General features: G+C 39.0%; 1 long non-coding RNA gene across 1 annotated transcript; it reads right to left on the reverse strand.

Moving 5' to 3' along the window:
- Positions 1 to 2,355: 2,355 nt before the first annotated feature.
- Positions 2,356 to 10,843, reverse strand: LOC120799322. The gene is made up of 4 exons (XR_005708807.1): positions 10,795 to 10,843; positions 10,609 to 10,683; positions 5,851 to 5,934; positions 2,356 to 2,443 (listed from the first exon to the last, which is right to left on the reverse strand). It is a non-coding gene; the product is annotated as an uncharacterized LOC120799322 (long non-coding RNA).
- Between the last annotated feature and the right edge of the window lie 785 nt (positions 10,844 to 11,628).

The following is an 11,628-nucleotide window of genomic DNA, read 5'->3' on the forward strand; positions in this document are numbered from 1 at the left end:
CATCGCTAGCTGTTAAATTGCCCTCTTCGGATGCTCTATTCAGGCCCATCAGTGCTCTCTCCCTCCAAAGACTGACAATGTACATATTTACATAATGCTCTAATGCAATAAAACAAATGAATGCAGTCCTGTCTGTGTGCTGGAGGGGGGGGGGGGGGTGGTCAGAGAAGAAAATAAACCAGCCCACACTATTTGCAGCTGTGCTTGCATTAAAACTACATAATGTAGACATTACTTAGGTGAAGCTCTGAAACAGGTTGACTCTCTAATTTCTTATGAGACTTGAGCCCAAGATTAAGCTGAATGTGTGCCTATTGTTACCTAATAATCCTACTATGATTCAGTTAACTCTAGGTAAATATTCTCATCGCTCATATCCCATCCCTCTGATGTAGTCCTAAATTACAGGTTATTACGGCAATACTCTCCCTAGAATCCTTTGAAGGACCGAATGCTACCAACAGGACCACTATGCCACAGCATCCATCACAAGACACAGGTCAGGTGAAGGACAGTTTTGAGCCCAGGTGTTTGAGCGTGGGTTTTCAATCCCAGAAACCCCTAAAACTCCAAATTGATCCTATTTCCATTATGCTGAAACAAAGTTTTAACAGTTGACCTGAGGAGCCCTTGATATTGACTAGAAGTAATCAGACTTGGTATTATTAACTTAGACAAAAATGTGTATCATGACAGACAATACTACAGTAATGATAGAAAATTATTATAATGATAAACAATATATTGATGTACAGCCCATTTTCTAATGAATATACTGCCATAGACATGCCATTCATCGTAAGACTCAAATCTACAAACATGACTCCCTATAGACTCAATCCATAGTACACATAGTGCTACAATATGCATTTTCATGCCCATTCAAACTTCTTAAGCTGGATATACCCCCTGTGCTCTTTCTTCCCATCAGATGGATTCTGGATCACCCCTGCTGCTGACCATGCACTAAATTATTCAGCTGAAAATAAGTCCACATTAAAAATGCATTGACTCACAAGAGTAAGACACTGTAGGACACACTTCAGTGCTAAACATGTACGAAGGGGATCATTGCATTAGGGTTTTTTGTCATTTGCATTTCTGATTTTGATCTAGTGCTTTCAGAATACAGGTGACAGTAAAACTGACAGTGTGTAATTTTTTTTTTTCATATATACAGTATGAATCTAAATTACAAAGAGATGTGGTGGTTTTATGGCTCCATGAATGCAGGTAGTTGTACAAATGACACATACTTTGGGTCTATGTGCAGTTGCAAACACAACCACATCTATAAAACAAGAGAAATAGAGAAATGTACACATCTAGTATATTCTCTGCAGCATAGCAATACACAGAACCTATTTAATAATAGAAAACTTTTTGACGCATAAAAGTTGGGCTACACAGTCTAACAAGACACATTCTCTCTCTCTCTCTCTCACACACACACACACACACACACACACACACACACACACACACACACACACACACACACACACACACACACACACACACACACAAACAAACACAAACTTGTCACGAAGATTACAAGGAGATGAAAGAGCAATTAAACCAAACTACATATAAACTTTTCTCAATACTGATGATACTATCAGAAGCTTGTATTTGATATAACTTTTGGTGGCTGGTTTACATAATCCAGCCAATAAGCCTGCAGTTTGTGCAAAAAACTAGCAGAACCGAAAAACATTAATGAAACAATGATACTGAACTCCCATTTTAATGACATAAAAAGGTCAAACATCAATTATACTGAAATGTTTCGATATCCAAAAAGTGATGAGTCTCAGATAACGACAATCTGGAAAATATGCCCTCAGCAGTACAAACCAAGATAAGAAACACAACTAATCTCTTGTGTCATCAGAGAAGCTAAAATCCCAGTGAATATACACCATATGAAATTATGGGTCCAAATATGTGGAGATAAGCCTGCAGACAGTGTCCAACATGCTTGTATTAGTGGTTCTTAAGCAGCAATACCTTTTTCTTACACGTTCAGCATGCTAACTGTGATGCATGCAACATTTCCTTCAACTTCCTATGCTGTCTATACATTACAATGGCTATTGCTACAAAAATTTTAGTGAGAAAGAGTTAAAGTGCCAAGCATACTCATTTTTAAATAAGAAAATTCTAAGGATTAATGCAAATATGTCCAAATCATTGCTTCAAGCATATGACTAGGCATTAATTGAGATCAGCATGTATTAGCAAGTATCATTCTTGATGAAGATAAAGGCGCTAGAGAGACACACTCTTCAAACCATCTCTGAAGGTTGCTGACAGGACCAGACTCTGACTTTGCTGACTCTGGACCCTTCAGACCTGTGAGTAGTGGGAAGAGAGGGGCTCAGCAGTTTATTAAGCCAGGTTTAATGGCCTTGGCCCTGGCCCACAGCCGCGAAGAAGGGTCCTGGAGGAAGAAAGGTCAAAGTTCATGGGATATTATTAGAGTGAGAGAAGCTCAGAAGTGTAGGATGTTTGGCAGGGTTCCATCTTTGCATCGACTATAAAAACATATGGAATTTTGTAAACCAAGACTTTCCAAAGTTTCTCCCCTAGAAAATGTGCTTAAGCTAGCATTCAGAGTCAGCCAAGTCTGAAAGTACCCCCTTTTTTGATCTTAGCCCACAGCTAAAGACAATTACAATTCTAATTGTTTTTAAAGGTTTTGCATTTACAAGGAATAAAGAAGTTGAAAGCAAGAGGGGTGACAAAAGCTTCTTGGCTGGATTCAAACCCAGACTAGGAGGTTATGTGACATGCGTTTCAGACTACCTGACACCCAGGTAGCCCAACAATTATGTACAGCTCTGGAAAAAATTAAGAGACCACTGCAAATTTTTCTGAAATCAGCATCTCTACATGTATGACAGCCATTCCATTCCCGTGTCTGTTGAATTCCAACACGAGCACACTGATTAGGTGATCAGCTGAGCCAAATCTTATTTAACAAAGGAAAAGTATAAAAACAACTGCTGTGGGCATCACTAGCCTCTTGCAATAGGACCAGCTGGATGGCAAAAACAGTGCTAGTAGTATCTCAAAAGTAATTGGAATCAAAAAATAACTATTGACCATGCCAAAAGAAAAGCTTTGAGTTTGGAAAAGAAGGGTTCAATTCTGGCTTTACTGGCAGAGGGATACAGTGATTATCAGGTTGCTTCCATCCTAAAAATTTCTAAGATGCCGGTTCATAAGAACAAGGTCAAGCAGCAGACATCGGGAACAACATAGCTACAGACTGGCAGAGGGCGAAAACAATTCTCCACTGACCGGGATGACCATCACTTAATTCGAACGTTACTCAGCAACCGTAGGATCATCAAGTGACCTACTAAAAGAATGGCAAATGGCAGCTAGGGTAAAGTGCACGGCGAGAACGGTTCGAAACAGGCTCCTACGGGCAAAGCTCAAGATGTGTAAAGCTAGAAAAAAGCCCTTCATCAATGAGAAGCAAGGTTTGCAAAAGACCATGAGGATTGGACCATAGAGGACTGGAATAAGGTCATCTTATCTGATGAGTCCAATTTTCAGCTTTGCCCAACACCTGGTGGTCTTATGGTTAGACGGAGACCTGGAGAGGCCTACAAGCTACAGTGTCTCACACCCACTTTGAAATTTGGTGGAGGATCGGTGATGATCTAGCTTCAGCAAGGCTGGAATCGGGCAGATGCGTCTTTGCAAAGGACGCATGACTCAAGCCATGTACAAGGTTATCCTGGAAGAAAACTTGCTACTCTGACAATGTTCCCCAACTCTGAGGATTGTTTTTTCCAGCCGGACAATGCTCCATGCCACACAGCTAGGTCAATCAAGGTACGGATGAAGGAACACCAGATCAAGAACCTTTCATGGCTAGCCCGATCTCCAGACCTGAACCCCATTGAAAATCTCTGGAATGTGATCCAGAGAAAGATGGATGTTCACAAGCCATCAAACAAAGCTGAGCTGCTCGAATTTTTGCGCCAGGAGTGGCATAAAAATCAGGGTTATTCCACCAAATATTGATTTCTGAACTCTTCCTAAGTTAAAACATTAGTATCATGTTGTTTAAAAATGAATATGAACTTGTTTTCTTTGTCGTTTTCTGCAAATAAATGCTCTAAAAGGACAATATTTTTATTTGGAATTTGTGAGAAATGTTGTCAGTAGTTTATAGAATAAAACAAAAATGTTCATTTTACTCAAACACATACCTATAAATAGTAAAATCAGAGAAACTGATAATTTTGCAGTGGTCTCAATTTTTTCCAGAGCTGTATTTTAGATGAGAACACATTAATGTAGCCTATATTACTGTCACTGAATGTGAAAGTCAAGAAATGTGGGGGCATTTACAGTACATTTTTAGTAACAGCAAACTGTAGGACATTTTTCTGCACACTGCCTTTATCACTGAAAATATTTAGCAATTCATTTGTGCTGGTATCGAAATATTGATTACTGCACGCTGTATCAAGTAAGTTCCTGAAGAAGGATTTGGTCTATATAATATTATCTATCTATCTATCTATCTCCTTAAAACCCCCATTGAGCCCATGGCCATTTCACAACAGGCCTTACCTCTTTGCTTGTACCCTCCGTTGCAGCTGTCCATTACACTTCTGAAGAGGAGAGGACTGGGATTGCAGAGTGAGGGAGAATAAAAGAATTGGAGTGAGAGAGGGAAGCAAGTGGAGGATGGAAGGAGACAAAAAGAGGGAGATACTGAAGGGAAAAAAATCAGCAAGAGAATAGATGATCAGGAAGGACAAGATGTGTATTGTCACTATGAATTCCCATCCTAATGAAAACAATTTATATTTTTTATATTAAAGATTAAATGTGTATGTATATTTATAGATATAGATATATAGATATATATATCTATAGATATATAGATATATATAAATAAATAAAAATACAAAAATATATCCCTCTTTTTGTCTCCATCCATCCTTGACTTGCTTCCCTCTCTCGCTCCAATTCCTCTATTCTCCCTCACTCTGCAATCCCAGTCCCCACCATTCCCTTCCCTCCTCCTCAGAAGTGTTACGGACAGCTGCAACGGAGGGTAAAAGCTAAGAGGTAAGGCCTGTTGTGAAACAGCCATGGGATCAATGAGGGTTTTAAGGAGGCAGAACACGTAGCCACAGCTGGTCAATTAGAGAAAGGGCAGCACAAGAACACGAACACACATATACACGCAGTGAAAGTGGCTGGCCTTTAAAAACTGAGTTACTTTTTGCCTCTCGTCAGCTCTTTTTCTTCACGTTTAAATGGATCAGCATCAGGGAATCTTGGCTGAGATAATGCCATCGCTTGTGGTGTGAAGCAGGCTTGACTGTAAGGACAAATGGCTTAAGAGATACTGTATATACAAGTAAAAATATTTTGATGGCAAAAGTTGTTCTTTCAGTTAAGTGTGGAGTAAAGTGCTTAAATGCACTGTGACACATCTAGTAAGATATGACAAGATAACCAGCATTCACTACAGCATTAGAACAACAGTTCCCGTTGCTGAATTAGTATTGGGAAAAAGAAAACAGCCCAAAACTCAGAGGGGTAGTGACTGAGAACTTAATGACACTCATTAAATCAAAGAGAAAATATTGTGCTATGAAGTATGACATAGTAAGTCACTGGTGTCAAAATATGCACTTCTTCCAAGCATTTACCAAGGTTTATTTGAGTTAAAACAGAAGATAGTAGATGCATCTATTACCGTGTTTTCTATTACAGCTTGACAAGAATTAAGGTCAAGGTGTAAGTGCACAGTTTGTAACAGAATTTCATGCTGGGTATTTATTGTGTAAAGCGAATTTCAACTAGGCTTACCAGACTGCAGAGAGTAAAAGATCCAACTGGTTGGGCTGCAAACGGTACTGCTGAAGCTTAGGTCACTCTTGTGTAGATGTCATGCTAGGCAACAAATAAGAATAAAGACACAAACTTGAACCTATTTTCAGCTGGAAGCAGATTGTTCCTGCCCCTCCTTTTCTTTGCTACCCACAAGTGTTTCTGACTAGTCAGAGTCCAAACACCACAAGTGCTGGAATAACAATAGTAATGATAAAACATCATTGTCATATTTATTTGACCTTGTAACTCCCTGCAAGCATACAGTACACTCAGCACAGCAGAGAATGGGGAGTGATGATAAACCCTCACATATTGTTGTGTATATTATCTTGCTGTCAGTCCTTGCAGTTGAAATGTTTCCTTTTTGAGCAATAGTAGTTGCTTTTACAAGGTGTCCTGGTCTCCTCAACCAAAAAACTCCAGCACACAACGTTTGATTTTCTCATACTGCTCAATCTTGCAATGAAAAACTGAAGTTGCAAGTTGCACAGCGACCGGCTTTACAAGGCACTACTCCCCTGTTTGGCAGGTGTTGAAAAAAAGCATTCATGGCACAGCACAAGCCGACAGGGGCCCAATTACCTTGGTCACAACAATCAGCATGTGTGAAGAGACATCAAAGTACACCTGCAGCATTTCTTTTTACACCAAAGTATAAAGATTCATGACAACAATATTTTTCTTTTATGAATCTCAACTGTCCTTCATGCATTCATTTCCTTCTATTCTCCTCTCCAATCTCCATAGCCCTTGTCCTGGACGTCTGCACAATACCTTTTGCTAATGCTGAATATTGTAATAATGAGTCTATAAACAGGTTCATTACCTACACTACTCTTCCAATTAGGCATGGGAGCACATCACAAAGGAGGGAAGAGACTGATACTTCACAGAGAGAGATTTCACTGATAGGTGGTTCACTGTCTTCCCTTTTAAATTTTTGCTTGCTTTTCCCTTTATTTGGTTTTCCTTGCCCTTTATTATTACCCTCTCTGCACTCCTGTTTCTATTGACAACAGGCTGTGCTTGAAGAATAACAGCAAAGCCTTGACTTGATTATCTGTAATGAAAACATTACTCTCACTCCTCTCTTCCCAACTCATATACAGTCACAGGCTCGCTCTCTCTCAAAGTCTTACATTCAGTCTGTTTTGAATCATTGTACCCATCTTGTATATAATAAAAAATACCTCTGATAGAGAAAGAGCAGATTATACAGGAAAAGACAGAGAGAGAGTGGAGGAGAGAGGGAGAATAGATGGTTGGAATGAGACTTAAATATGGAGAAACATGTGTCTTGCAGCAGGTAAACACAGACAACTAAAACAAAATATGGAATTAATACTAACTGCACAAAGTATGTGAGATACTCTAAATATGCTCCATCTATTCACATTCCCTTCCATCTGAATGGTAAGTTACAGAGAATTGTCTTTGGAATTCAAAGACAATTCATCACTGACAAAATCCTTCACCAAATCCTCTGGGCAGTGGGATCTACAAGGAGGAAGGCCAGGTTACCTCTGAGCCAGGCAGTGACAGGGGAGCTGTGAAGTTGCGTCATCACCTGGAAACCTTTGGCTGCGACATCAAAGCAGGTGAATGATGTTATATCCATGCATTTAAACCTACTCACCTAAAACTTCTCACGCTTAAGTTTGTCAATCCAAGCACTGCTTCCTTTCACCTATGGAGTCCTTGTATTATAAGTTCTTTGGCTATATGATGTTTGGTAAAGAATAAAACAAAAAACAAACAAACAGGCTGCTATATTGAGGTTCTGATATTGACAATCAGCAACGATATACTGGACCATATGCAAAAATTTAATTAAAATGAAAAAATTACATTAACAGCCTCATGCTAAAGAAAGTACTTGAGGTATTTATATAGTTTCATCAATCCATAGCTTGTGGACCAGACTTTTGATTTATACAACTCTGCAGCAAGTAAGTTGTTAAAGTAACCTATCACAAGTAAGCAGATGGTTCTGTGGAGTGCTTAAAAATCCAAAATTTATTGTTCAACTCTAAAATATTTTTGCCTCAAGTAGTTCTACATTTGGCAGTTAATTTGATTCAACTGTTTTTTTTTGTTTTTTTACTTTGATGTCAGTCCTAAAAAGCCGGTATCGATCAGGCTGTAAAAACATTTGGTATTGTTACACAAAAATCTAAAGAGAGTGCTCAGCAAGTCAAGTAATGCAAAACATGCTTATTGGTCTGAAAAACCAAACTGAGCACAGTGTAGTCAAAGAAAGCTGTTCTGTTCCTGTGACTCTTACATTGCGTACACTACCCCAGTGTATTCTGTACTTGCAAGGTTGCACTCGATACATCCTTTCATTTATCCATTCCTTACGCTAACACAATCCCCCCTGCAACAGAAAGTAAATTCAACTGCAAAATATACACCTAAATTCGATTTAATCCACGGAAAGATAACACAGCATAGATCTTGGATTAATTTTGCTCCAGGGTACTAGAAGGAAGTAATCTCTGAACGTTCTCGGAGTGAAATATGAATGAATGTGTCATATCATTCAGTGGGCATGACTCTGCAGAGCAGCAAAAGTTTCTGCAGCGGTTGAGTTTTGGGGTAATGCACGGTAGTGCAGTGCCCCCTGCTGACGATTGAGAATACTCCACCATTTACCGTCTACCCTACCTGCTCCTGGAAAGTCCAACTGTGGAGAAAAAAAAGAAAATCTAGGGCACTTGATAAACTGAGGGGTTTCCTACATCAGTATTTTTTGTGCACTCACAGCATTGATCTAAAACAAATACACACTACCAAACGGAGGCTGAGTATAACAGTTACTCTTAAAATCTACAGTGCAATATTCTTTGACTTTAAGCTGTTGCACCTTAGTGGCATTAAATTTAGTTTAACAGTTGCCTGTTTTAATTCTACCTGGCTGAAGTGATTCGGGGAAACAAGTCAATGAGTAAACTGCACACTCCCACATATACTACTGTTGAGGTGCCCCTGAGCAAGGCAGGCATCCAACAACTGCTACGTTGTACCTTCTTAGCAGCCAGCAACACAATAACATGGTTTCACTGTGAGAAAGTAAAACAGCATGCGTAAAATGGAGTGGCAGCATGATTACTGTAGGAAAAAAACAGTTTAAAAGGTGAGTGAGGGTGATAAAAAAATTTTTAGGAAGTTGGTTTTAACCTGAAGATTAACTAGAAACCCAAGAGACTTAATACAGATTAATTAAGATTAATTCAGCACAAGGCAAGCAGTTCTAAATGGTAGCAACTATTTTAAAAAGTGAACTTGAAAATTCAGAAATCATGTAATGCAATATCTGTAAACTGTATAAAACATGCTTGTGTTTACCACCCCAGCATGTCTATGTTGCTTTATACTAATTAGACAGAAAAGGAAAAAGATCTTGCTTAATATTTTTGATCTCCATCACTGCTGATTCCTGGAGCTCAAGAAGTAACCATACACAAGACCAGAGGTTTATCTGAACAAACGCAACAAATTTACGGTGTCCATATGAAGATGAACATTTCACCGCTGGAGCTGTATTTTGGATTTAGCTTGATCAGTCTTGTATTTTGCAACTTTTAAGGGCAACAAGTCAACAAGACAAAGCAGCTGAGACAATGAAATGTTTTATATAGTAGGTATAGGAAGACCGACTTATAATAAAAATAATTTTTTATTCCCATTCCCCACCACCATCTACTTCTTTCCGGTGTCTTGACCTCTCTCCAATGTTTGTGACGGTCCACACAATTACCTTCAATTATCCTCACTTCCACCTCACCAATTACATCCATTATTGATTCCACACCCTCAGGCCGTAAGCCTTATCTATACCCAGCCACAGCCCACGGAAGAGAAAGTAGAAAAAAGGACCAAATAATAGGACCTTGGCTCATTAACACTCTCCAGCTTTTCTCTCCATCATCACTCCATCACCCAACTAACAGAAACTATTTTCCGCTGCAGTGCCCTTGAGATATACATTAAACAATGCACCGTCAGACCCCTGAATGTAGCTATTACTCTACTACATTCTGGTCTACAGATCAGAATGCAAATTAGCTACGTACATATTTAATAGTTAAATGATCATCAGAGTCACAAAGCCAAAGCCAGGTAAAACAATCTCCAAAATCTACAACAAAAGCTGAACAAATTCCTCTGAAACCCTCTACAGGTTCTGTAAGTAAGAGAGTAAAGCATACCCATTTGTTTCTGACCATAGTTTGTCCACTGTGTTGCATTAGTGGACACTACACTCATAATAATGCATCCTGTCTGCAGATGTTGAAAGAGAAGACAGAGAGACAGAGGGATGACAGTGAGACGGAGTGGAACGAAGGCCAGTGACACAGTACGGACGCTGTAAAAAGTGGAGTCACACTCTGTAGCTCACCTGCCACATTTTTGAATGTGATACTCGCGGACAGTGAATGAGACATAAAAATAAGCTGCTGTCAGCGCACACTAATGCAAAACATCCATCACATTTAATACAGGCCAAGGTCCCTGTAGGGAGCCGCATCAATGATGCCTCACTGCCATCTCCTGTTACAACAAACTTGAGAGGCTGAGCTCCAGGATGGATTTGTAATGCAACGCTGCCCCCTTGAGGCCTGGTAACGTTCTGGCTGGCTGGTCTGTGATGTGTTACTGCAGCATTAAAACTTTGCAGAAATCAAATATGTTTCTCAATGTAAAAAAGGTATAAAGTCATCAGAAATTTACCTTATTATCCTCTCAGTCAGCTTTTCCATGGAACCTGTCATCTAATCTGATCGCCACAGCTTGTGTCCTCTACACCTGTTGGGAGTAAAAACTAGGTGAGTTTTGCAGCATCAGATAAGTCCAGGTATCTTTAAATTTACAGTACTGGTTGCTACCAATACAGACAAAAATACTGAAGATACTGACTTTTACCTTTCCCTCTTTTCACGACACTTATCGTGGATATGATGGTCTTTTTTTTTTTTTTTTTTTTCAGTTAGCTGTAACTGAAAAGAAAATTTGGACTGTTGAAAAATGCAGCAACAGAAAGAAAAAAATTATATTATATATACATACATATATATATATACATATATATATATATATATATATATATATATATATAAATCACAAAAGTGATCCTTTGATTCATAATAAAATGTGGCTTGGGGTCAAGGAAACGTTTGTATAGTGTTTTGAACAGAAATTCAAAAAGTAAAAGTCTTTAAAAAGAGAGTAGTTTTCTAACCTCATATGGGAATCAACAGGTTCATGTGAAGGAGCCCAGTGGGCCTGAATAAATCAGGTGGTGCTATTTGGAGTAACTTGGGAAGCTTGTTGGGGTCTAGCGTCAGTTTTTCTTTTTCCTGGCAGCGACGTTTACTCAAATTAACACATGAGTTTTTATTGACACTATGTCACTAACCTTGACTTTGTCCTTTTTTTTGTTTTGTTTTGTTTTGTTTTGTTTTTTCTAGCTTTGTGTCTGTTGCCCATCGTGCCGGGAACTCTAAAACAAAGGCGGTCTGCTGGGGCTCAGCTGGCCGGTCTGCCAGTAGAGAGGGGCGTGGTTTGCCAGGTCTCATGTGCAGTTCAACGACTGTCGGAAATATTACCAACTATTGATGGCGTGTGACTAAACCGATCTGGATTCAATTTTTTAAAAAAAAGAAAGAAAAAAAGGAAAAAAAAAAAGGCACAGTTGTGGTGATTTGAAAGGGTACATTTATGTTAATCAACTGTCCTAAATTTGTGAATGAA

Source organism: Xiphias gladius, chromosome 2 (genome assembly GCF_016859285.1).
Source record: "Xiphias gladius isolate SHS-SW01 ecotype Sanya breed wild chromosome 2, ASM1685928v1, whole genome shotgun sequence".
In the NCBI taxonomy this organism is placed as follows: domain Eukaryota; kingdom Metazoa; phylum Chordata; class Actinopteri; order Istiophoriformes; family Xiphiidae; genus Xiphias; species Xiphias gladius.